Source organism: Ascaphus truei, chromosome 2 (assembly GCF_040206685.1).
Source record: "Ascaphus truei isolate aAscTru1 chromosome 2, aAscTru1.hap1, whole genome shotgun sequence".
In the NCBI taxonomy this organism is placed as follows: Eukaryota; Metazoa; Chordata; class Amphibia; order Anura; family Ascaphidae; genus Ascaphus; species Ascaphus truei.
The window spans coordinates 257,922,166-257,949,668 of NC_134484.1; the positions used below are offsets into that span (position 1 = coordinate 257,922,166).

General features: G+C 42.4%; 1 protein-coding gene across 2 annotated transcripts in view; it reads left to right on the plus strand.

The window, feature by feature from the left end:
- ADCY2 (adenylate cyclase 2) overlaps positions 1-27,503 on the plus strand; it is a 1,451,375-nt gene that overhangs the window by 357,185 nt on the left and 1,066,687 nt on the right. The gene's annotated exons all lie outside the window — the stretch shown is intronic.

Sequence of the window (27,503 nt, forward strand, 5' to 3'; positions counted from 1 at the left end):
AAAATCGGATGCACACCCCCAATTGGAAGAAGAAGATTCCTGGATAACATCTACTCCCAAAAGTGAGTTATTTTCACCACTGGCACATACTCCACACTGATATTCTATGTTGGGACACTTTCATTAATAGTGTGGCCCCTTACTGCAGTGTTTGTGGGGGTCTTATCCCACTAGTCAGATTGCAATGGAGAAGTGATTCATGCTGGACTGTTTTCCATTTATTGATTATCGGGGGTTATCGTCTCAGGAACATCATATGATATATTGAACATTACAGTTTTTTTTTTGCAAGTATATTTTGAGGTTTTTCTTAGAGCACCACACATTTTCATTCTTCTATGATCTATTGGTAAGCACTGTGATGTAATTTGGGAGTCAGCCCAAAAGTGTAAAGTGTTCATTGGAGAAAGTGACTGTATGTACTAATTTCTTAGATAGCAGACTGGTAATGGGATTTGCATGTGAATTACATTTGTATGGCGGGGTCTCTGATTTAATCAGGTGAGATTCCTGCAGATAAATGTGCATTGAGGACAAGCTGTAGAGCCATAAGGAGTGGGGATGCGCCAGATAACATTAAGTATCTGCCATCAACCCCTCCTATGGGTTAGACAATGCCCAGCCATTCAGCCCTAGACTTGGTGTCGCCAGGGGGCGGGGGGCACTCCTGCTTCCTCCAGAGTTCCTTGCCTGTTTGTCATAGGACTTGAAACCCTATAAAGAGGCAGGGTGCCCCAACCCCAGTTGTAGAGTGTTCGCCGTTCGTAGCTGGTGGTTCGTGACTCTAATCCAGCAAGGGAGAATTGCTAGCCAGTGTTATTCTTGGATACTTCACCGTAAGTGTTATTTTTAAGTGTCATTTGTGTTACAGTGTTGTGTTTGCCCGAAAGGGAATACATCTTCAGTTTATTTTATAATTTTGTCCTGTTCAATCAGTGCCCAGTATATTCGGCGTGAATTAGATCTGGTCTACCGTGACAATATACAAAAATTATATGATTAAAAAATGCAGTCATATGTGTAACTTATTACATAATCAATGACTTTATACAAGATTGTACAGTGCCGTGAACATGGTGACAGACTGTATTTTATCTCAAGACCACTGCTGAGCCTCATAGTGGGGTGCCCCAATTTGATCATAGGCCATCCAATTGGCCACTGTTTGGCTCCTCCAGAACAATGCTTCTGTTATTCCCTCTGGGGAGAAAGGTACAGTCCTGAGAGTACGAATGTCTCTGAAAAGTCTCTTTGGGGCATGAAGCATGGACTTCAGGGATCCAGTGGTTGGCTCATTGGAGCCACCCTAGAAGGCATAGTTTGTCTGGGCCCTTTACCCGTGGCTCCTCCAGGGGGTGCTCCGGGACTTTGAGGTCCCCTTTCAGAGGATTCCTCCATAGGATCCTCTACGGTCTCATTTATGGTTTCTTCACCCTTTGATGGTCATTAATGATCTTTTGGCTATCATTTACGTGCTCCGGCTCACCATCCAGGGGTGTAGCCGGTATTTCTGGTTCATCGTCTCCTACTTGTGAAATGGGAAGAAGATGGTTATTGTGCCAGACCTTTACCCGGCCATCCGTGTCTTTTTTCCGGTAGACCTGGAGGCCCGGCACCTTTGATTCGACCTCATGACACTGTCACGCCAGCGGTCAGTGAGTTTATACTTCCCGGGAATCCCTAGATTGGGGAGAAGCACGGAATCTCCAGGACGGATTTCCCGGTGTCTGACCTTGTGGGTAAAAGGCATCTTGTTATTGGCGTTGAGTTTATCCGTGGACTTCTCGGCTTGCTGGTAGACCTGTTGCAGGTTTTCCTGAAGCCTTTGCATGTATTTGAAGTGTGTTGTGTTGTGTATCCCGCCTGTTGATACTCGTAAACGTACATCTACGGGCAGCCTGGCTTCTCGCCCAAACATACTGCACCGACACACTTTATTCGAGCAAATACCCAGTATGTACCTGGCAGATACCTGGAATGCGCCGCTCCTCACCTCTGACAAGCCCCGTTGCGTTTGCCTTCCCAGCCTGGGTTCATGCCTGGCTGACGGGCGGCTGATCTGTTAAATGATAATGATTAGGATTTAATAGGCTGCAATGCTTCGCGTGTCTACCAGATGGCATAAATTCATGAATTGTAATGCAGTATATATATATATATACTGTGCAGTATTGCAGCCAGCGGGAATAAAATGCTTCAATCCCTGCCTGGAAAATACCTCAATGCACTCGGGCAGAAAACAGTCACAAACCTCAATACACCCGGGTATACCCGAATTCGTGGGACTAGCCGAGCTCGAATAAAGTGTGTCACCAGTGTAAGGAAGTATGGAGAGAATCCCGTGGATTCATGTCAGGTACAGTTATACGCATGTACCAGGGTCTCCACATGTAGGCTCCACTCTGTCTTCTGAGCGCCTTTAAACGTGTCAAGCATGTCGAGCAATGTCCTGTTGAATCGCTCTGGCAAAGCGCCACCCTCTGGATGTTACGGAGTGGTCCGAGACTTGGTGATGTCCAGGATTTTGAGTAGCTCTCGGATTAGTTTGCTTTCAAAATCCCGGCCTTGATCGGAATGGAGGCGGTTGGGTAGGCCATAATGCACGAAGTACCTTTCCCATAGAATCTTCGCCACCGTGATGGTCTTCTGGTCTTTGGTTGGGAAGGCATGTGCGTATCTCGTGTAATGGTCCATGATGACCAGCACATTACAGATACCTCGGGCATCAGGCTCGATGCACAGGAAATCCATGCACACCAAGTCAATGGGACCCAAGCTCTTCAGGTGAGCTATTGGGGCAGCTCGAGTAGGCAGCGTCTTGCATTGAATACACCTGGAACATCGCCGACAGTATCATTCTACCGCCTCACACATTTTTGGCCAGAAGAAACGGTCTCTGACGAGTCCAAAAGTCTTTTCCACTCTGAGGTGTCCATGTTCATCGTTCAAGGCTTTCAGGACCATATGTTGTAGATTCCTGGGGAGAAACAGTTGTCATATATCCAGGTGATTATGGAATTATATCCAAGTGATTATGGTATTGCACCACCCGGTAGAGTAGCTCATTGTTGATCTCAAACTTATCAGATTCTCGCATGAGAATGGCGACCATGTCGCTAGGAGCATGTTTCAGAATTGCAGGCTTGTTTTTTCTGGACAGTTTTGATGGATGATGCCAGCTATAGGGTTCCGAATCTGATGTTGGACCATATCCAGCTACGCTATGATTTTATCGTGTGTGATGTTCATCCCTTCTGGATCACAATAAGCGACAGGAATGGCTTTGGAGTGATATCCTAAGGAGTTCACTACCCGTTCTTCTGAGAAGGCCACTCTATCTTCTATGACAGCGGCCATGCTGCACATGGCTCTCATCCCTGGTCCAGGGATCTCCTCCCAGCCTTCATCGTCAGGAGTGGGGCTCAGCCCTGGACTTCGGGATAGGTCATCTGCTCCGATATTCAGAGGACCTGGTTTATACTTCAGTGTAAACTGGTAGTTTGATAACGCTGCCAGCCATCGGTGGCCAGTAGCATCTAATTTGGTGGATGTTAGTATATAGGTGAGAGGATTGTTATCTGTCCTCACTTCAAAAGATACGCCGTACAAGTAATCATGGATTTTGTCCATGATGGCCCATTGAAGGCGAGGAATTCCAACTTGTGTACCGGATAATTCTGCTCGCTTGGAGTCAAACTGCGGCTGATGTAGGCTACTGGTCGAAGAACCTCCGGGTGCTTCTGATGCAAGACTGCACCTAAACCATTAAGACTTGCATCTACATGGAGGACGTAGGGTTGTTTCGGATCAGCGTAAGCAAGCACCGGTGCCTTGCTTAGGCTCCTCTGCAGGCTCACGAAGGCCCGCTTGGATTCAGTCATCCATTTATCATCAAACGGCTGTCTAGCCGAGGTTGCCTTTCACCCGGTGTCTTCGGGGTATATCTTGAGGAGATTATTTAGAGGCTTGGCCTTACTGGAGTACCCCTCCACAAAGCGACGATAGTAGCCACAGAAACCAAGGAAAGAGCGTAGCTCCATGACGTTCTCAGGTCGCGGCCAATTCACCACAGCTTTGACTTTGAACGGATCAGTAGCGATTCCATCGGCAGACACAATATGTCCCACATAGGTCACTGAGGTACGGCAGAACCAGCACTTGTTGAGTGACAGTTTCAGGCCCTCTCGCCCCAAACAGTCCAGCACTTTTTGCAGCCATTCTTCACGTTCTTCCGGGGTTTTACCTAAGACAATAATATCGTCCAGGTACACCAAGCATTCCCAAGGATTCATGTCGCCAATGGTTTTCTCCATTAGGCGTTGGAATGTTGCTGGAACTCAGCAGATGCCTTGGGGCATGCGTGTAAACTGGTAGAATCCTAGTGGGCAGAAAAAGGCAGTCTTCTCCTGGTCTTCTTTACTCATCGGCACCTGGTAGTACATCGATCGCAAATACAGAACACTAAACCATTTGCTCCTGGTTGGTGCGTTGAGAATCTCTTCGATGCGAGGAAGAGTGTACTGATCGGTACAGTATGGTTGTTCAGTGACCGGTAATCGACACCCAATCTTACCGATCCATTCTTCTTTCTCACCACCACAATGGGCGAGGAGTAGGGACTCCGAGATTCGGTCACAATTCTGCCATCTCCATCTCATGGAGAACACAGCCTGGCGTTCTCCCAATTTGGCCGTTAACCTGTGTGGCGGTGAAAGGGTTAACCAGGCCAATAATAAAGGTATTATGCCCGGCTGGTTAACCCTAAACCTTGTTAGGACTGAAGGGGTTAAATTGTATGGTCACCATAATGCCATGTTTTCCCCCACACTATCTTTATTGTCCCTGTTTTGCAGCTCAGACGCTAGCTGCATTGTTAAGAATGAATGGGAGAATGTGCAAACTGTATTCGTGACACAAGGGGGAGCTTTTAGCGCTGTGCCAAGCGCTAATTGCATAGTGTGCCTGCGATTAAGTGGCTGCATTGAAGATGGGTATCATTTTCTAGACCACAGACATTGAAACCGCAAAGTCAATAGAATAAGTGGTCTGCAGTCTAGCTGAAGTACCTGAGAGCTACAATGTATCCAGCCGTCTCGTTGTCCACTTAAGGTGAATTGGTGGCACAAATCTGCAGTTACCGATCAAAGCCAGCACGGATACATTGTATGCCGGCTTGTAACCCAGACAGATTATAGGTCAAACCGCAACCCACGTCACAGAGCCCGTTCAATTAAGTGGATAACTTGCGCTAGGAAAGAGCTAGCACTCTAATTTTTGGAGTCCAGCTAGTTACAAATGTACTATGAACATATGTATTGATTTTATATTTGTTGCACATACAGAATCTATATATAAAAATGAACTGTATTTCAATGGTGTTTTAAATATAAAGGCAGGAACCCTTTCCTGTCAGTCCGGCAATGAATCCATTAACATGTCCATATGTTATGGATGAAGGAGCTGAGGGATTTTTCATCTCCGTACTTCAAAGGGCACCATGCTAAATTGATTCCCCAGTGTCTAGAGAAGTCCGGAGTTGAAAAGCCTCAGAGACCGTAGGTGTTAGGGTGGCTGGGATATGGCTAAGTATCAGATACCGGTGCGATGTAGGGGGCCTTCACACTTGGTAGCCAAACCCCAGACTTACTGTCACCAGATAAGAGGTTGGGCCCGGTATGCTAAGCAGCTTAGGTGTCAGGTTGGCACATGCTCTTAGCATACCCGGGAGCAACTTCTGCCCATTCTAGGAACTGCTCCTAGAAACAAATTAATGGCTGCCTGGTTTGGGACCGTACCCGGTACTCCAAAAGAGGAATGAGTGCAACTACGTTGTACAGGTAGATGCTGAGGCAGAGAGGAATAAGACCTATTACATAAATATGCAGAGTATATAAGCAGCATGTGGCACTGAGTGTGGCACCGGTGCTGGCCATTTGTAGCCAACCGATAGGGGATCCGGCTAGCAGTGCTCTGCCAGACCCCTTAGCAGGGGGGTACTGTAGAGCAGGTTGAATAAGTGTCTCAGCTGAGTTCCAGACAGAGAGCAGAAGCCAGAGCTATGCTAGAACATTATAGGGTTCTGTTCACGGATAATCCAGGCAGGACGCATATCACAGATCACCCAGTGCTCACAGGTGATCTGCGCCCTCTGCATAAGCATGCCTATTGGGTATCAGCAAAGATTAAGGGCAGTATAGAGAGGGAGGTAGAGAGATGCTGGCCCTAGGGGTAAATGTACAGTCCCAGAGCCTTTGGGCTTGTCCAGAAGTCCTGGAACCTAAGAAGAATGGGATCATCCGGTTATGTGTGGACTACAAATAGCTCAATGCAGGGACGGTGTTGGATGCTTATCCCATGACCCGCATGGACGAGTTGCTGGATGAACTCACGAGGACAAAGTATCTGACTACTATAGATCTCAGTAAAGGTTACTGGCATATCCCTTGACCCAGGAGGCTAGGGAGAAGTTGGCATTCATTACCCCGAGTGGCCTCTATGAATTCTTAGTGATGCCATTCGGGATGAAGAATGCCCCGGCTACCTTCCAATCGGTTTCTGGAGGGTATGCAGGGGTTAACACAGGCATACCTGGATGACATTGCTTTGTTTAGCAACTTGTGTGACTCACATTTAGTGCATGTAGCTGCGGTGCTATCCAGAATCAGGGAAGCTGGACTCACATTGAAACCCACCAAGTGCTTAGTAGGGATGGCAGAAGTACTGTACCTAGGGCATAGAGTGGGTGGCAGGCACCTCAAACCAGAACCAGTCAAGTTGAAAACAATACTGAATTGGCCCGTTCCCAAGACCAAGAAGCAGGTTATAGCTTTTCTAGGCACCTATTGGTTTCACAGACTCAAGGATCCCAATAATGCGCACATTATTTATCCGTGATCTATTTTCCAGATCATCCATTTTTTCCTCTAGGGACTGATACTTTCTTTTTAAAGACTGCATTTCTAGTTGCAGTGCTGCAGAGTTTTACTCCAGGTCACTCATTTTATTTTCAGACTCCATATTCTAGTGCTCTGGGAGGTGAGATCCCCTTTAAGATCCTCAATGGCGCTCGGCAGCTTTTCAAAGCACAGTTGGCATGATTTCACTCCCCATAGCTCTGGCCGCCTCACCATGCTCTCTCTGCTACCTGTGTCACTCACTCTCCTGTGGGTCACAGACAGCCTGCTGATTCTCTGCATGCTGCTCCATGAGGTCAGCAGCCATCTTGGATTTTTCCATTTTCTTCTCTGCCTTCTCAGGATGTTGCTGCTGCTTTGGAGGCATCTTGGATTTTTTTTGAGAGAGATATTTTTCCATCCAGCTCACTTGAGACCCTTTTCCTCTCTCCTTGCCTGTCACTTTCTTTTTCAGGTTAGTGCTGTTTTGGGTGGTTACTAGCTGGGCTTCTGCAGAGCTCAGCACTCTGCTTTCACTTTGCCTAGCACCAAAACAGAACCCCCTGTTGCAGGGTACATGTAACTACATGTGGGGTTCTTGCAAAGGCTTATTTATTGAGCCTTAAAAATATGGCACACAAAAACAAAACAGCTTCTTTTCAGCATACAAAACAGAAAATAAGTCCTGAGCGAGACTTGGCCCTTTTCCCAACAAGGGCTGTTTTGATTCCAGCGTAACAGTACAGCAAACAGTTCATCAAAAAAGTATTTTGAAGACGGACCTTATTGCAGTAATTCTCCTTCAGCATTTCAGTACAGGCTGCATGGCCCTCACGATGAAGCAGCTGGGATCAGACTGATTAACAAGACCTCCTAGCTGAATGTTAACCCTGTCACTGCTGCACTGCAGACCTAAACATAGGTCTGCCAGACGTTTATTCACCCTGTCACACCCCCTCTATTTTTTTTTGGGGGGGGGAGTGTTAACCTTGCTTTAAAATGCTAAGGAGTCTCTCCTCTAGCTTTGCTTACTCCTGTGGTGCTTTGTATTTCTTTTTTGTGTGTAATTATTGCCTTTTTGACTGCGATCTGGCGGAGCCTCCACAGAGCTCTGTCTTCAGCTGCTACTCGGTCTGGTGCCATACCGGAAGTCTGTCCTATAGTTCTTAGAACATCTTGGACACAAGTATGGATATTGTTTATACAGTATGTGATAGTTTATATATTCTTTATTGAGTCTTATACTTATTTGCACAGATTTTCTTGTTTTCTTTTGTGTTTTAATATATATATATATATATATATATATAGTATAAGAGAGCAGATGGCACGCAAATACAGATGTAGGTAGGTAAGATAAGTAAGATATAATACAAGGCTCCTTACCAGGCAGACCATAGGATCCAGAGAATCCAGGGAACATACAGCAAGGAAGAGGCAGCACACTTAGTAATGATAAAAAAATGTATTCAACAGCAGGCACAATCACCAATGTTTCGGTCCTAGGGACAGGACCTTTATCAAGGGGAGTGTATATATATATTCCCTATTTTACTATGAATATAATGTGTATTGTCTCTCTTATCGTTCTATTTTCTTATTGTTCTGTATACCAGTAATGCCCACATTGTCTTTCCATAGCAGGTACTATAAAAGCAATCTGCCTCCGGTTTCATTTTGTATGTATTCTTTGCCACGAGCTTTATAGCTGCATACACTACTTATAGTACTCAGCTGGTGGGAGATTAGATAATGACTCTCTTTTGAGATTGCTATTAGAGAAAAGGGGGAAATTAAATGTTCATCTTCCCCGTGGAGACAATGAACAGCACTTCATTTCTTTCAACTATTGGCCGCCAGGAAAGTGGGAGTCCCAAGGTAGTCTTTGGGCACAGATAATGTAGTTGACGAAGTCTCCCAAGTGACCATTCATTAATATCCTAATTTAGATTGATTTGCAAGCGTGATCTGTGGGATTCGGACTAAAGAAATTCTTTCTAAAAGTGTACAGGTTTATTTTTGAATTTCAAGATATCCACATCAAAAGCAGATGTTTTATACGACTACTTATGAACACTTCTGAATATAAAGATATCTATAAAACTGAAAATATGGGTGTGTATTTTTTTTTATAAATATACATTTAATTAGGTTAATATAATAAATCATCATTGAAAATCATTATTAGCACTAAAAGCTGATATAACATTTCTGACAATGCTACAGTTTTACAAAGTCAATTTAATTTAAAAATCACTCCTTTTCATGTTCACTACACATTGTACACAGATTGTAAAATAATTACGAACCAATTATAAATTCATTCTATTAGCATCTTCAATTTATAGTATATGAAAAAAAATGTCAGAGAGGAGGAGTGGCTCAGTGAGTAAAGACACTGACTGGCACTGAGTTTGAAGCAGGGGAACCTGGTTCAATTCCCAGTGTCAGCTCCTTCTGACCTTGTACAAGTCACTTTATCTTCCTGTGCCTCAGACACCAAACACATAGCTGGTAAGCTCTCATGGGGCAGGGACCTGTGCCTGCAAAATATCTCTGGAAAGCGCTATGTAAAACTAGCAGCGCATACAAGAGCATGCTATTATTACTATTATTATTATTATTGTTATTATATTAATAATGGTCACATCTTTCACTACATTAATAGGTTGCCATTGGCTAGAAAACATATTTTTGAAAGACTATAAACATATCATCAAAAAAATGTTATTCTTAAAGGTGCAAATCCCTCAATGTATATATATATATATATATATATATATATATATATATACATCACCAAAATCTGTATAATAGTTGTTGCCAAAATATGAGTTGCAGGGGCCTCCTATGATGGAAAAAGTCAGGGGTCCCCTTCCACAGACTCCCACTCCAACGTGTTTTGACAACGAGTCTTCTTCGGGAAGAAGTATTTTGGCAACAACTATTATACAGATTTTGGTCATTCCCCCCCCCCTCTCCTTCACCCTCCCCCCCCTTTCCCCCCCTCTCCCTTCTCCAAGTTCGGAGTTGGGACCACTCAATTCAGTCCATTTATCATTCAATTTTAATTATATGGGTATTAGGTTTGACAGTGTACACATATATTATTTATTATATTTCAATATATACACTATTTATTACATATATATAAACCTTAGTCATATTTATCCAGCACTTGGAGTTAGCTCCATCACCACATGCACTGCACATAATGGTAATAGCACATCTCTATTTTTTGCTAATTAGTACAATATAATATTAGCTTATAGATTTACACTTACACACTTATTCATAAGCACTCAATACTACACCTTGTTTATTCACATCAGTAGTTTGTCCCCTCCTGATACCTTGCTTTGTCCGTGGCTTACAGACTCCAAATATTCTATATGTTGTGCTTATTTGCTAGACATATGTTAATATGGGAATTAGCCTCCCTAGAGGGTTTTAATATTTGGTTATTACAGTATCTTTACCGTGTTTTTAATTGTTTTAATTGTTGAAATTGTACATGTATGTTCCACAACATGACATGGCTCTGATGAATTACACTGGAAAAATTGTCTATTATATACGAATGTAAAGGGAGGTTCTTTCTTTGATCTGATTGGTTAATTGACTGTTAGTGAACTTTATATATGCACAGTTTGTATTATATTATATACATTTTGTGTATGTTTATCTTTTACTATGGTTTTTTGACTATCTCATTAATTAATTATTTGTTTATTTATTGTTATGTTATTGATAGGTATACTCCCCTTATATTCACCAGTTGCGGTTTTATTTATGTATTTATTTGCTGTATTACACCTCTATCCTTTACCTTCTATACTCCTCCAACTCTAAGGTTTTAATATGTATTCCGAGCATTGTTAACTACATTCATTGGCACCAAGCACCTTTTCAGCTGAGAAGGGGACGTTCCAAGCTATTTAGATAATTGGGTAGTGTATTTAAATACCGGACCTTCCCCTTCTCCATACTTCCCTTTGAAAAAGTTACCCGTGAGTGACGAAACGTGTCAGGGAGCGTCATCACGTCAGACGCATTGACACTGACGTCATCACCGCGCGCTGGAACAGACTGATCCGCGCGACTGCTGCAGAGGCTTGAATTACAAGGAGCCATCTTTCCAGGACTCTAACACGGTTACATAGAAGATTACCTGACCTGGACACTTGTTGGGACATTGATCCTACTACTGCAAGACCGGGATTGCCCCAAGATGCTGCAGAAACGAACCGGATGGTGGTGATTATATCACACAATGCTTGATTTTATTGCATTTTTGTAAGCGCATTTCTTAACCCCTTCCTCCCCTTCACCTCATTAAATTTACTATTTTACGCTATGGGTGTGCGCTCTCTCTCCCCTTTTTTCTATTAGATTCCCTGTGGACGTGGTTTGTCCATTTTGAGAGCAGCAGGAGACCCTTCATACCAGAACCCACATCTTCATTGGACATTCTGAGGACTGGTTTTCACACTCTTTTTTCCCTTTTTTGAATATGTATATTTGTTATATTTATATATTTAATTTTTAATTTTTATGGTTACAGGTTCTATTATTATCTGTGCTAGAATTATTTAGTATTTTCACTATTATTAGTGTATATAGTGTAGATCCTTATTATTAATCACAGCCGGTTTATTATATATTATATATATTATATTATATTTACCTATTTAACCATAAGCAGAGGCGCTGCTTTTTTCCCCTGTTTGTTATATATATATATATATAGATATATGTATGTATTTTTTACAGATGATACAAAACATTCATCGCACCCCATGGATATAATATATAGGGGCCTATGCACTAAGCACCGATAAGCCACTTATCGAGGCCTTTTCGCCAAAAGGCCTACTGCTATTCAGTAAGCCCGATAAGTCACCGATAAAGCCCTTTTCATCAATTTTTTTTCCGAGGGAAAAAAAAATCGCCAAACGTGCGGTGAGAAGCCACTTATTGGTATGTTTTTAAATTAGTGCCATTCTATTAGCCCCGATTAACGTATAGAGGCTTTCCTCTCAAAATCAAGTTGGCAGGAAGGTGTGAGAAGATTCGACAAGCGGCAAGAGGGGACTTAGGAAAAAAAATGCATTTTCCTGCATCGGATTGATGCTGGGAGTCTCCAGAGCTTATACCAATTAATATCACCACCGGAGGCCACCGGCATGAATCCCATGCAATAAAAATGCATTTACAGGCAACTTCATTACCTTAGCGTCTAACCTCTAAGGCAATGAAGGGGTTAAGGAACAACTGCAGCTTTGTTGGGGTCAGAGTGGGTGAGTGACACGGGTACTTGGCTCTTCACTCACCCCTTCTGCCCCAATAAACATTACAATATGTACTAACCACCAATACACAACCCACCCCCTGTGCCCCCACATAAAAGCATTTTTTATTTTTTTATACACAGGATTGATACTAGAGGCTGGCGGGGGTCCCTGGGTGGTCCCCGCGAGTGTCTGTGGGCCTCTAGGTGGTCCCTGCGGGTTTCTGGGGGCCTCCAGGTGGTCCCTGCATATATCTGGGGGCCCTTGGGTGGTCCTGCAGGTGTCTGGGGGCTCTTGGGTGGTCCCCATTGGTGTCTGGGGGCCCTTGGGTGGTCCCTGAGGGTGTCTGGGTGCCCTCGGGTGGTCCACACAAGTGTCTGTGGGCCCTCGGGTGGTTCCCGTGGGTGTCCGGGTGTCTTCATATTGTCCCCGTGGGTGTCCAGGCATCCTCAGGTCGTCCCCGTGGGTGTCCAGGGGTCCTCAGGTGGTCCCCGTGGTTGTCCAGGGGCCCACGGTTGGTCCCGTGGTTCCCCACTAGCCTGCAGTACCAATCCTGTGTCCAATATTTTTTTTCCAATACATTTAAATAAATAAATGTTCATCTCCAAGGGAGGTAAGTCACATCCTTAAAACCACATGGCTATATCACATGTTATTACAGCCAATGGGATTGAAGACAAACCCACTGATTGCTGTACCATGTGATAGGTTACATTAGTTCAAAAGGATATGACATCAACCCTTAAAGTGACGTCACATCCTTTTGAACTAATTTAACCTATCACATGGTACAGCAACCAATGGGATTGTCTTCAATCCCATTGGCTCTAATACCATGTTATATAGTCATGTGGTTTTAAGGATTTGACATACCTCCCTTGGAGATGATGTCACAATCTTAAAAACAAAAGAGGCGGGCAAATGATACAGCATACAATCATATTGGAGCTGACCTGAAAATATGACATCACAGGCCCTACATAAGGCCTGGACACCTCATTTAACAGGAAGAAGATGACGATACAACATCTGTTGGGACTTACCATGGGGTTGGATTGATAGATGAAGACAGAAGATAGAACATTAAAGATAAGAAAGAAATAATGACAGATGAAGACAGAAGATGGTGATAGAAGATAAAAGAAAGAAGAATTTTGTTACCTGTTCTGGATCTTCTAGGTGGATGGCATTGGATTGACTTTGATGACGTCGCCGTACAAGAGATTCCTGAAATGCTGGGATTCAGAGGGTCAACGCTTCTAAAGGTAAGAAAAATATTGAATGTATGTCATTTTATTTTTACAGGTTTTATTATTGCATTTTTTTATTTTTATGTTTTTCATTGACCATTGACTGATAATGTACTAATCTGTACCCGTTTAGGTACAAATAAATACAGTGACAGCAAATGCATTTTTTGGCAAATGCTTTTTTTCTATTGATTGTTGTTTTTTTCTGTTTAATGTTTGGCTTAAATTGTTTGTAATTTGGATGGCTTCTTTTTATTTCATTTTTCGATTGTTTTGCATTTTTAATTGATTATTTCTTTTGTTGGCTACTGGTTTTAATTGATGTGTTGGCTAGTTTTTTTATTAATTAATTGATTTGTTAGCTAGTGGTTTCAATTCATTGATGGTTTTGTTGGTTAATGCTTTTATTAATTTAATTGCTTGGTTGGCTAGTGCTTTTAATTAACTGGCTGGATAGTGCTTTTATTTATTTAATTGGGGTTGTAGGTGCTTGTGTATATCTTTTATTATTGTGTATTTTTTTCAATGCTTTTTTTATTAGGTTGACCATTGACTGCTATAGGGGCTTATTATGCCATACTATATGGGTGTGATGTACCACAATGCCAATAAATGGGTGCAGGGTGGGTATAGTGGTCCCTAGGTGGGTGGTTAGGCCTCCCGGGGGGTAGTGGGGAAGGGTGGGTTAACCCCTTAATTACTATAGCGGTTATTAACCGCTAAGATGATTAAGGGGTTAGGGGCCATTAGATTGTAGTTTTTCATTTATTCTTGCTTGAATCGGAGGACATGGACCTGCAGTATGTTGACGAGGATGCCCTTCATGATGGCAGTGGTAAGTAGAAAGGTGTATTTACTTTATTTATGCTGGCTAATGTTTTATTTAATAATGGGAAAATTAGCTATTATCCATATCTGGATACATTTGCTTAAAGAAGCATGGAGACCACCCAGGGACCACCGGGGACCCCAGGACACCCGTTAGGACCACCGAGGACCTCCTGACACCCGCGGCCTCTGGTATCAATCATGTGGGATAGAGGAGGTGGGTATTACTGTAGTGTTTGTTGTTTTTAATGTTTATTGTGGGTTGCAGCTGTTTAAATATACATTTTATTACTAGTGTAGATGAGCAGTGGGTCTCCAGAGCAGAACCGCGTTGATGTGAGATCCGGGGACACCCTGCTTCCTGAGATACAGATCCCGTTATGGGGTGCCGGTATCTCCTATGCATTTAAATGTCCCGTGTCACATGACAGTGGGAATAAAATAATCATATTGTTAACATTGAAGATCCTTAAAAAATAAATGTATATCACTGGAAATCATGAATAGGAAGTATCTGTAGATATCACAGAGTATACATTTAAACCTGTTTTAACATTGAAAACATATTTTTCACCAAATTATAGTTCATCTCAAAATGCATGTAAGTAATTAATTCAGATTTTTTTTAAAACTATGTGTCTATTGGGATGGGAGTGGGGTATGATCTAGTAAGATTAAACTTTATTCTAAACAATTAAGTAATGGTTACAATGATAGCCATGTGTAATCTTTGGTTGAAGACACACACAAAGCCTTGAAGCCATATGGCTGGAAGGGCTACATGACTACAGACCTAATGACCTGTAACAAGGCAAACAATAATTAGGATAAAAGGAAAATCCATTATACTGTATGTCAGATATGACTTTAGAAGTGGAAATTATGGGGTAAGTGAAGAGAAGGCTGTGTGAGGGGGAAATGAGATTGGAGGAAATATTTTAGTGTCCCTATATGGGAGCAGCTGGTAACTCCCCCACCTGCTCTCACAATTATGCATTAAAGGTTGTGTAGGATGGGTTAAGGTAGGAAGTAATAGTGTAAAGCTTTCATGGAACATGGAACCTATTGCAAGCACAATATATTCTTTGTATAATATGCATTTCTGGATTGATGTTAATGTTTCAATGTTTAAAATAATAATAAAAAAATAATAATGGGTGTTTGACAAAATGCCTTTTACCTTTTTTGTCACAGCTTTGGAGCTTGACAAACGAATGAACTGAAGATCAGCTAAGTGGGGAAAGAAGGAGGCTCTCTCCCACTTCCACTTGGTCGATTGGTAGAAGTACTGCCACTGCCTGTGCTAGGTGACAGTGTGTGGTGCTGTCCTCTCAAGGAGGAAGAGGCGATACTATAGCATATGCTTTTGGCAGAGATTGGTGCTGTCCTCTCCTGGAGGTAGAGGCACCACTGATACTCAATGTTGAAGGCTAGGGCATGGTGGTGTCCTTTCATGGAATGTTGGTTATGAAATTTGGATTGACCCACTGAAAAGGTACAGCTGTTATCTGTTTTAGAATTTTAAGCACCACATTTACTGCATATGGTGCTGGCAAGATCCTCTTAATCTATCTATTAGATTATGAATAAAATATTGTGGTTCTTTTCACCGACAATTTTGCATTGGTGTTTTGTTTGTACAGTAGGAGTGAAACACGAGAGGGTATGTGGGGTGGAATGGCCATAAAGCTAATAGGCATTTGAGGAATCCGCCTGTCAAGGACATACTTGAAAACGAGAGGTAACTCTCAATGTATTACTTAAGTAATAATCCCCGAAGAACAGGGCATTACTGGCCAATAATCCCCTGGCTGGAAGAGTTGAAGGCCCGAGGCGAAGCCGAGGGACTTTAACCCAGCCAGGGCATTATTGGCCAGTAATGCCCTGTTCTGAGGGGATTATTACTATTATAGGCTAAATGTAGGCTTTTTCATAAATTAAAGACACTTTTGTATAGTTATATAAAAAATGTTATTAAAAAATAATGGTAAATACATTAAAGCACCTCTATAAACACTTACGCTGCAGCTATCTATATCCACACACTACCGTCCCCTCTGTGTACACACACACACACACACACATACACACACTACAGCTCAACACACACCACAGCAGGTCTACACACACAAACTGCTGCTACACGCAAACTCTGCTGCTGCTGCTACACACATAAAACACAACAGCACACCACACACAACCGCTGCTACTGACACACTGACACACACACACACACTGCAGCTCTACACGCACACATACACACACACACACACACACACACACCAGCTCCACACATACACAGCAACTCTACACACAATACAGCAGGTCTACACAAAACAAACTGCTGCTACATACAAACTCTGCTGCTACACACACATACAACACAACAGCACACCACACACACACAAACACTGCTGCTGCTGACACACTGACACAAACAAACACTGCTGCTGCTACACTGACACACTGACACAAACACACAAACACTGCTGCTGCTACTGACACACTAACACAACCACACACAAACACTGCTGCTGCTGCCACACTGACATACACACTGCTGCTGACACACTGACACAAACAAACACTGCTGCTGCTACACTGACACACTGACACAAACACACAAACACTGCTGCTGCTACTGACACACTAACACAACCACACACAAACACTGCTGCTGCTGCCACACTGACATACACACTACTGCTGACACACTGACACATACAAACACACAAACATTGCTGCTGCTGCTGCTGCTGCTGCTGCTGCTGCTGCTGCTGCTGCTGACTCACTGACACAAACACTGCTACTGACACTAACACACAAACACTGCTGCTGCTGCTGACACACTGACACACACTGACACTGTTGCTGCTGCTGACACACACACTGCTGCAGACACACTGACTGACAAACACACACACAGAAACTGTAGCCACAAACAAATTGCAGAGGGCCACTTACTTGTTTTGCAGCTACAGTACACACTCTCTTATCTCCCTCCTCACTGAATCTGTCAGCTCTGTTTGGGAGGGAGGGGAGGAGTCACTGCCTGCTGCTTCCCAAGGACCAATCCCTTGCCCTTTCTCAGAGCTGTTCCTACCTATGGACCAATCCCCTACCCTGTCTCTGACAAAAGAAAAGCGGATTGGCTGAAAATAAACACATTGAAATCAACACATTTCAAGCTGTAAAAATTTTAACCAATCAGAGAGCAGGGATTTCAGTAATGCCCGGAATTTTGCAGCTTTAGCCTATAATTCCTGGTAAAACATTTTATAAATAAATAAAAATATAATAAAGGCAGTAGCATTATACAGTTTCTTATCACACTTTGGAAAGGTAAGATCATTCCGATATTATTTTTGGTTAATCCTACTTGAAGTGTTCATCAAATGGACTCAATAGGAGAAAATTATCAAGGACAGAAAAGATGCTGATAATTGAAATGCTTGGCATTTTGATATATCAAACAAGATGTATACATGCAGACCATCATTTTTGGTCTGCATCTGAGCACTGTATGACACTGTACTGCAGGTTTCTGATTTCCATATACTGTAAATGATACAAAATAGAGTTATGTGGTTTATGCACATTTTACTCTTCTCTTTCTGAGTATATATTTCAATAAAGGAGCAAAAAGAGAGGGATTGGGGAGTGATCAACTAAACCATACTAATTGTGATGTGAAAAATATAATCCATTTTAATCGATAATTATAAATGAAAGTAGGTGCAACTGTGAACTGAAGTGAATCAGAAAAAGGGTGAGGAGTACAAATGACTGTACTCCAAAGAAAATTCACTTAAATGCACACTACCTATATTTAAAATGTAACTTTTAATACTATATACTTAAAACATATATTACCAAAGAAAATGTGTAATAGCTAATAAAAATAAATTAAATAAAGTAACTCATGCACCAAGAAACCTCTCATGTGTAAATACTCCAATATACAATTGACGAAACAACAAAGAGTGGGGAGTGATCACAGGACCATACTAATTGAATGAAGTATTTATATTCATAAGTGAGGTAATCAGCAGGTGGGTGCAAACTGTGAACTGAAAGTGAATCAGAAAAGGGGAAGGGGAAACACAAAATGAATGTGCCCCCAAAAGAATTCACTTAAATGCACACCACCCAAGTGTAAAAATTAACTTTTAATAAATCCTTAAAACATATATTACCAAAGTAACGTGTGATGTGAATTAAAATTGTATTAAATCATAGCTATTAAGCAATCGTGTCGTAAGTTATTCATACTATCCCAGTACCAGTTGATAGGATGGGATGTTAAAGACAGGGAATGCTATGAATAGGGTGTTAACCCCTCTGGGGCAACGATGAGACCAATTGTAGAGTTGTATATAAATATATTCAGGTGGGTGGCCACAGGATTTAATATCCTATTAATGCTAAATATAGCTCCCTTGCACATTGACATAGAGATTTAGTCTGAACAATAGCGCTGGCATGTGATAGTATAATAGCTGTATTATAGATCTTCCAAACACAGCAGTGCTGGTTTGAATACACAGCAATTGGTTAAAGACACCTCACATAAGGTGCAAGGATAGCAGGCTCACTGACCATAAATGATTAATAAATGGTTAACTCATATGGTCTTCACATGCGCGCAATGTTGTCAGTCTCCTACTTGGAGCTGTTTTTAATGTAGTGTTTGCAGTATCCTGGGTGTAACTGTGAAGACCATATGAGTTAACCATTTATTAATCATTTATGGTCAGTGAGCCTGCTATCCTTGCACCTTATGTGAGGTGTCTTTAACCAATTGCTGTGTATTCAAACCAGCACTGCTGTGTTTGGAAGATCTATAATACAGCTATTATACTATCACATGCCAGCGCTATTGTTCAGACTAAATCTCTATGTCAATGTGCAAGGGAGCTATATTTAGCATTAATAGGATATTAAATCCTGTGGCCACCCACCTGAATATATTTATATACAACTCTACAATTGGTCTCATCGTTGCCCCAGAGGGGTTAACACCCTATTCATAGCATTCCCTGTCTTTAACATCCCATCCTATCAACTGGTACTGGGATAGTATGAATAACTTACGACACGATTGCTTAATAGCTATGATTTAATACAATTTTAATTCACATCACACGTTACTTTGGTAATATATGTTTTAAGGATTTATTAAAAGTTAATTTTTACACTTGGGTGGTGTGCATTTAAGTGAATTCTTTTGGGGGCACATTCATTTTGTGTTTCCCCTTCCCCTTTTCTAATATACAATTGAAACTGAAGTGTTAGAGGCTACAAAAGGTGCCCACAGCCAGGGTGAGCAAATAAGCCCACCACTTTACTAACTAGCCCGGTTTACTAGTAAATATAGTAAGCAGCAGGGATGGAATATAACTTAGAATAGTGGTAGATCCAGATGTTAGGTGCCAATATGCACAAAGAACCATTACCAAACTGCAACACTATTATTATATGTAGGGCTAAGCTAGAGAGATGGCTGACAGACACTGTATTAAAAAAGCCCCATAACGGGGGCTGACGACATCATCACGCGCCCAACGCGCGTTTCCTTCCTATTATGGAGCTTTGTCAGGGACAAATTTTGCATTAGGGGGGGAGCGTATGTTATTTATACCTTGTGGTCGTCATAGAAACGTTACAAGCGCTCCACTACTGCGCATGCGCAATGAAGCGCAAGCGCGACTGCTAGAGCACATCTAAACATCCCTTTATCGCAATTGGATATAGTACTATATTGACCCCGCTTAATTATAATAGTAATGGAACATCCTACCTACACTTCGATCCACACAGACAGAAACGGAGCAGAGATTGTGGAGCTGCTGCGCATGCATGAGGTGATATACTTCCCACACGATAACATCCCACTGCGCATGCGCATACTCAACTCAAATTGCCACCACGCATGCGTGAGCTGATAGACTTCAACAACTAGCATCAATGTTATTGTACTGCGCATGCTTAAAGTGATGGCAAGAAAGGAGAGAGAAATTCTTGCCTAAAACACCAACGTGCATGTGTGGACAGAGGTATATTTCAATGACTAGGATAAAGCGTTTACCTGACCCACAATGAGCATGTGTGAGCAAAGATGTTCATTACTGCCTAATATTTGAGCATCCTGAAGGCAAAAGAGCAGGTCAATAAGAAAGGAGATAATAAAACCCAAGCGTTTAAGGTCAGGTGTGTATGGCAGTCAGCCCTAAGTTTAAGAAAACCGCAAAGATGTCAAAAATCATAGTGAAAAAGTAAATAAAAAATATAACAAATATATAAACCACACATTCTAAATAATCTCAGTGAATATCACAGTGGATAGTGTGTGTATATGTATAACACGTATAAATAAATCCAATACCAAAAGAAGAATGGGTTTACAATTTGGTAATACAGTCACTAGTTTAAATAAAGTAAATATCATTAATGTCAGTATATTACAATACCATGGTGAGATAACCTGACATAGTGGCAGAAAATATCTCTATAATGTTTATCAGAGACAGTTGGTGTAATCATTAATATCTGGATGAAATACACAATAAGATAAATGCAGGGTGACAATCACGACATATGAACAGCAAAGACTCACCCTGGCTGTGTGCACCTTTTGTAGCTTCTAACACTTCAGTTTCAATTGTATATTGGAGTATTTACACATGAGGTTTTCTTGGTGCATGAGTTAATTTATTTAATTTATTTTTATTAGCTATTACACATTTTCTTCGGTAATATATGTTTTAAGTATATAGTATTAAAAGTTACATTTTAAATATAGGTAGTGTGCATTTAAGTGAATTTTCTTTGGAGTACAGTCATTTGTACGCCTCACCCTTTTTCTTATATTTCAATAAAGGCATATGTAACAGGGGAGTAATCCCTGTTCAAGTAATGTGCCTTTAATCTGGCAGTGTGGTGGTTAACTGCTGGTAGTCAATTAATAAACACCACCTGCCTGATTGCTTACAAAAGCCTGTCTGTTGAGACAGGAAGTGATTCCTTAGAATGAGAGCTGACCTTTGGAGATACAGAGGAGTGTTCTTTAGACTCCCAGGAGAGACTGACCAAGAGAACACACATCTCTGGAGCTGACCGGTCTTGAGCTCTGCCCAGCAGAGCTGATTGCAAGACACCAAATAAGACTTCTAAACCTGGATGCTGATATTTTCTGCGCACGCATGGGTGCGGTTCAGGAGAGCAGAGAAGCTTACTCTACAGCAAGAAACAGATAAGACTTTCATAATTAAGAGACTGCTTATATCTGCTTATTTCATGCTATATGTTTTGGGGCTGCGAGACATGCTTGACTTATGGAGTTGTGAATTAATTGCATGGTATTTTCACTAGAGATACTCCCAAGTGAATAGAAGCTTTGTTCCCCCCCTGTGTTTGGAGGATTTCCTGATGAAAAGGAAAAGGCACAATAAAGCCTATTATAATTTCACCTTATAAAGTCTCCAATTGTGTACCACTGTGAACGTCCGTGTACATATGGTGTCCGAGGTGGGACACAAGAAGAGGTGTCTTTGTAGTTAAAAAGGACCGGAGATTTTTATGTGAAATTTTTTTTATGCTTTTTGCCTACAAGCAACTTAGAAAAAAAAAACCTCATGCAGCAGAGATCAGAGTTAAAGGGACACACCACTGAAACCACACTGCACTGAAACTTACAAAACCACAGATGGACTCTTTGCCCCAATCCCTAGAGGAGAAAGACTGCTGAAGTAGCTAAACCTTATTTTGCCTATCACAAAGTGTAATATGGTCATTGAAATAGGGGTTTTGCCTTCCAGCCATAGTCAGGGTTCAAGAAGTGAGTCAGCCCTTAAAAAGGGATAGGTGTTTGTTGTTTTCAAAAGTTTCGCTGAAGCAGTGAATACAGATGGTGACCCACGATTGGTACTGATTTTGCAAATAAAGGTTGCCACACCGCATAGGGCTACCAGCTGTGAATGGAGTATATGCAGAAAGTGTGAAAATTGATACAAGACTGTGCTGAAGCAGGGGAATTTTTAGCAAACAAATGCTGAGTGTTGAGTCACCCTGCCGGGAATGAAAGAATGTTTTTTTTCTGAAAGTAAAAAAGTCTGCCTATATATATCTTGGGAGCAAAAACAGACACCCAAAGTGTGAAGTGTGAATGCCATAATACCCAAAGATGAGACTGAAAATTACTGAACTCAGGCAGAAAACCAAATTCTGTTGCTGAAGCGGAGAGATTGCACCTAGCAAGTAAATGGTGTAGAGCAAATATACTTTTTTTACTTAGCAACTGCACATCTTGTATACCTGATAAGAGAAAATGCATGCACAGTACTGCTGATATTGGGAGAAAAAAAAATTCCCAAGAAAGAAAGTCTACAGAGATGCCTGTGAGAGCTACGACCTCTACAAGCAAAATATGCCCATCTGTAGGACTACCACAATTGGGGGTTCTAGCAAATACAGTGGCAACAGCTGCAATAGTGCCTCCTGAGGTCAGGAAGAAAATTACACCTGATAGCCTAAAAATGGAGGACAAGATGCAGCGTTCCTGTAATGAACCCTACCCCACGGAAGAGTGGCCCTTCCAGTCCAATAAAGAGGAAGACATCTCTTACGGGGAACCCGAACCGAGTCACACCCACAAAACACCCCAAGAATGGTGGGGGTGCCTGAACTCGGCACGAACAGAAAAGACCGCTCCCTTTGACGAATATGATCAGCAGGAGACAGAGCGGGAGCAGCAGATCACCCAATATTTCTGTCAGCTAAAGCAACTGCAAGAAAAGCCTGGCGTATATAATGAAGCCGCTAAAATTTCAAATGAAGATGGAGACCCCAATATCCCTGAAGGGACGGTGTCATCCAAATCAAAAAGGCGGAAAAAGAAAAAGAAAAGCAGTTCTTCACTTACCGTGGAAGGAACAGACACGTCCGCAGATCCTGTGGAGGAAAAGGGGGACCGAGTTTCCCTGCAGCCTAGAGAAAATGGAGAATTCGTCCCGCGGTTAACCGAATATCCAGAGGGCCCAAGGCAGAAGTCGTGTACCCCAAAGAAGTGTCTGTCCGGTGCCAACAGTGAGGAATCCTCAACCAGTCATCCCAGGGAAGCGGAGCCAGAACCAGTGAGTGACGATCCCTTGACCAGCCCTGAAGACGCCCTGAAAATTGCCAGGCATGACTGTGATCTGCTCTGTGAAGAATTGGGAAGGGAGAGAAAAAATAATGCTGAGCTACAGAAGATTGTGCTCGCAATTTACTCTGCGGCCAAGACCGAATTGGAGGATCTCAAGACTGAGCTAGATACTGCAAAGGCTACTATTTCCACCGTGGATGAAAAGCAGAGCCAATCGGATAAAATGGTGGCTACGCTAAAGCTGAAGTATGAGAAGGCACTGAAGCAGATGACAGTCTTCCAGCAAGAGGTTCACACTCTTCGTATAGAGCTTGATGCCTCACATCATGAGACCAACAGCTGCCGCACAGACCTGGAAGTTTCCAGAAAGGAACTACACAGTCTCACTGAGGAGCTGGACATTGCTAAAGAAACTATTGGTAATCTTGATACAGATCTCAAAGTCTCTCAGAAGGAGCTTCAGACCCTCAACCTAGAGAAGGAAGTCTCACGCCAGTAGAGTGTCATTCTCAAAGCAGATGTGCGTAAATGGAAGGAGCACTGCAAAGAGAAAACTTAAAACTGAAAGAAGAAAAATTTCAGTTGATAGAAGAAGTCAAGGAAAAGTTTGAAGCATAGCACCTACTGCAGAACCAACTGCAAGGTCTGCGTACACACCTCCAGTATGTTGAGGAGAAGCAGCAAACGCTGCAGGAAGAAAAGCTGCAGGCTGCTAAAGAAATTCAAGTGCTGCAGGAACGTCTGATGACCCAGTATGTCCCCGCAAAGCAGCATGAGAAACTGAAGGCTACCCTGAGCATCACCAAAGCAACGCTAAAAGCCAAGCTTAGAACCCAGGTGACGCGGCACAAAAGGGAGCACAAGAAGGTCCAGAAACTGAAACAAGTAACTGCGGCCCAAGCAAAGAAGTTCATAGTGCTCCACAATGCAATAAAAAGTGGAGGCAGGCTCAGAGAAAGCAAAGCATGCAGATAAATTCCCTGAGAAGAGACTTGCAAGACGTACTCAAAAAACAGGGATCTCTCGCGGATAAGATTACAGTCCTACAAGGACATGTATTGACCCTGACTAAGCGTCAGTATCCCACAGCCTCAAAAACCCATGAAGACAAGGGTACAGTGAGAGCTGGGAATACCGCTCATCTGAAAGACAAGGTTGCAAAATTTGAACCACCTAAACAAGCACTAGCAAAACATATAGCCACCCAGCAGGCAACAAAAGAAGGTACACGTGCTGAATTAAAACCAGAAGAATCCTTAGCTGATGAAGCTCAAAAGATGGGACATTCTCTGGAAGTGGGTGTGGAATTGCAACTTAATCTAAAAGGGGCTGAACTAGCAACCCCATTGAGTGGGAAAAGGGCGTTTTTTAAATGCTCTGCAACTGCTGCCATACAGTATGCCTACAATAAGACGAGCACCCGACGCGAGGGAAATCTCATGACCGCGCACGTAGAAAAAAGACTATACTTGGAGAAAGTCCTCCTCGAGCGACTGAGGGGTGCTGATCTCAAACACCTTCAGGAGGAGACACAAATAAACTGGAGAAAGGGCTCCAATCCCAACAGGACTGAGGGTTCTCTTCCTCCATCCACTCTCATTCAAGTCACTGAGATATCTAGAATGAGAGTGGAAGGATGGGCTTTGGCCGTGGCAAGCCCGAGCTTCCCACAAATCGCTGTTCAAGTAATGTGCCTTTAATCTGGCAGTGTGGTGGTTAACTGCTGGTAGTCAATTAATAAACACCACCTGCCTGATTGCTTACAAAAGCCTGTCTGTTGAGACAGGAAGTGACTCCTTAGCTCTGAATGAGAGCTGACCTTTGGAGATACAGAGGAGTGTTCTTTAGACTCCCAGGAGAGACTGACCAAGAGAACACACATCTCTGGAGCTGACCGGTCTTGAGCTCTGCCCAGCATAGCTGATTGCAAGACACCAAATAAGACTTCTAAACCTGGATGCTGATATTTTCTGTGCACGCACGGGTGCGGTTCCAGGAGAGCAGAGAAGCTTACTCTACAACAAGAAACAGATAAGACTTTCATAATTAAGAGACTGCTTATATCTGCTTATTTCATGCTATATGTTTTGGGGCTGCGAGACATGCTTGACTTATGGAGTTGTGAATTAATTGCATGGTATTTTCACTAGAGATACTCCCAAGTGAATAGAAGCTTTGTTCCCCCCCTGTGTTTGGATAATTTCCTGATGAAAAGGAAAAGGCACAAAAAAGCCTATTATAATTTCACCTTATAAAGTCTCCAATTGTGTACCTCTGTGAACATCCGTCTACAGCATATTATCTCAAATAAAAGTTAACCAGCTTATTTGACTAAGTATTTCATAGTCATTTTAGTAATTTATAGTATTAGCACAGAAACTTTCTATTTTGATCAATTTACTGCTGTAATTCCTACAGTAGTTCAATACAATACGCATGCACTATATGCACTATAAGCACCCCCCCATAAATAAACAAATCGGTATTTATTATTCAGCACTATGGTCCGCAGAGGTACCTTCTTCCATTGAGTGATATTTTGTGTGTAGAGAATGATAATACCTTTGCGCAAATCTGCAGAATTGCAAATTCTGTACATTTTCAGCTGCTGAAAAATGTGCAATGATCTTTGCTAGAAATCACCAACTGCAAATACTGTGTCTCAAATAGGTGCACATTTATCAATTTCTGGTATGGATTATCATACCCGTTCTGGCATTAACTTCCACTGGAGTCTAGGGGGCCGATTCAATGATCTCCGTTAAATCAGGGCATCCACAAAGCTAATGATTTGCAAAACAACGTCCTTTAGCCAAAGTAGCATAATAACAATATCTGGACAAACGATGGTGAAGCGGCGCCAATCCTATTGAGCAAAATACTATAAAATGCAATAAAATACTTATAGTTCCGCAGCCAGAGTCCCAGGAGGTTATTCAAACTCCTCACATGAAACATTATGAAAGAAAGTCCTCCAGCGCGTGGTCTTATTGCCTCTTTCTCCGTGATATGTAAAAGAAAGACAGAGAACACACCACAAACAAGTGGTATAATACACGTCGACAGTACTAATAATGTCTGTAGAGAAGTGGGATTAGAGAATTTAGCACTTGCCTGTGCTTTTGTTCCCGTAGCGTATATTCCTCTATATCCTTCCTGCTGTCACCTTAAAGGATGAAAATGGAGAGAGGCATAGCATAATACTGTTTATTGAGAAAGTTAAAAATATAGGTAAAATAGCACTCACAAACAGTTCAGTGAAGAAGCCAAGCCTGGCGAAACGCGTTTGATGTGGATGCCTTTTTGACCACTTGGAGCCACCATACCTCTAGGGATTGCAGACAGCCCAATCAGCTTCGAGACGCGGACAGAGAGACGCGGACAGAGAGGAACAGACTAGACTGTGCACAAGCCTGGAAAAGCCTCCAGTTCCCGTGGGACTTGGCTGACAACTAAGGGCTGCAAAACTGGTGACTGCTGGTATATCCATGTACAGAGATACTGCTCCAGGACACTACCAGCTGCTGAACCAATCACACTCTGTGTGGTGAGTGGTACGCAAAATAACCTACAGATGCAGCGGCCATTATTCGAACATTTACCTGGGTACATCTTGCGTTACGCATGTGGTGGACCCGAGATGGTCAGTTGCAGACACAATGGCCCGCCGGATAAACATAGTGTGAGTCCTACCGGGGTCTGCCTGCCTGTAATAGATGCACAGTTAGAGATAGGCTGAAATCAACTTTGTCAAGCTCGGAGACCCCCTGCTCACACACACTTTGAATAAAAATAAAATGTAAGCAGCTTCATTACCTAAGCAGCTACCCGCTAAGGTAATAATTTTGTATTTGGGTGGGTGGGGGGGATGTTTGATACCAGTGTGAGGGAGCAGGGGGTCTCGTGAGTTGAACGTTTATTTCAGCCTCAGGGACCCCCTACTTCCCGAGATACAGGCCCCGATATGGGGTGCCGGTATACCTCTGCTTTGCTTACATCCAACGGTCACGTGACCCACAGGATTTTAACATGGAGATACCGGCACCCCATAATGAGGCCTGTATCTCAAGAAGGAGGGGATCCCCAAAGCTGAAATCAA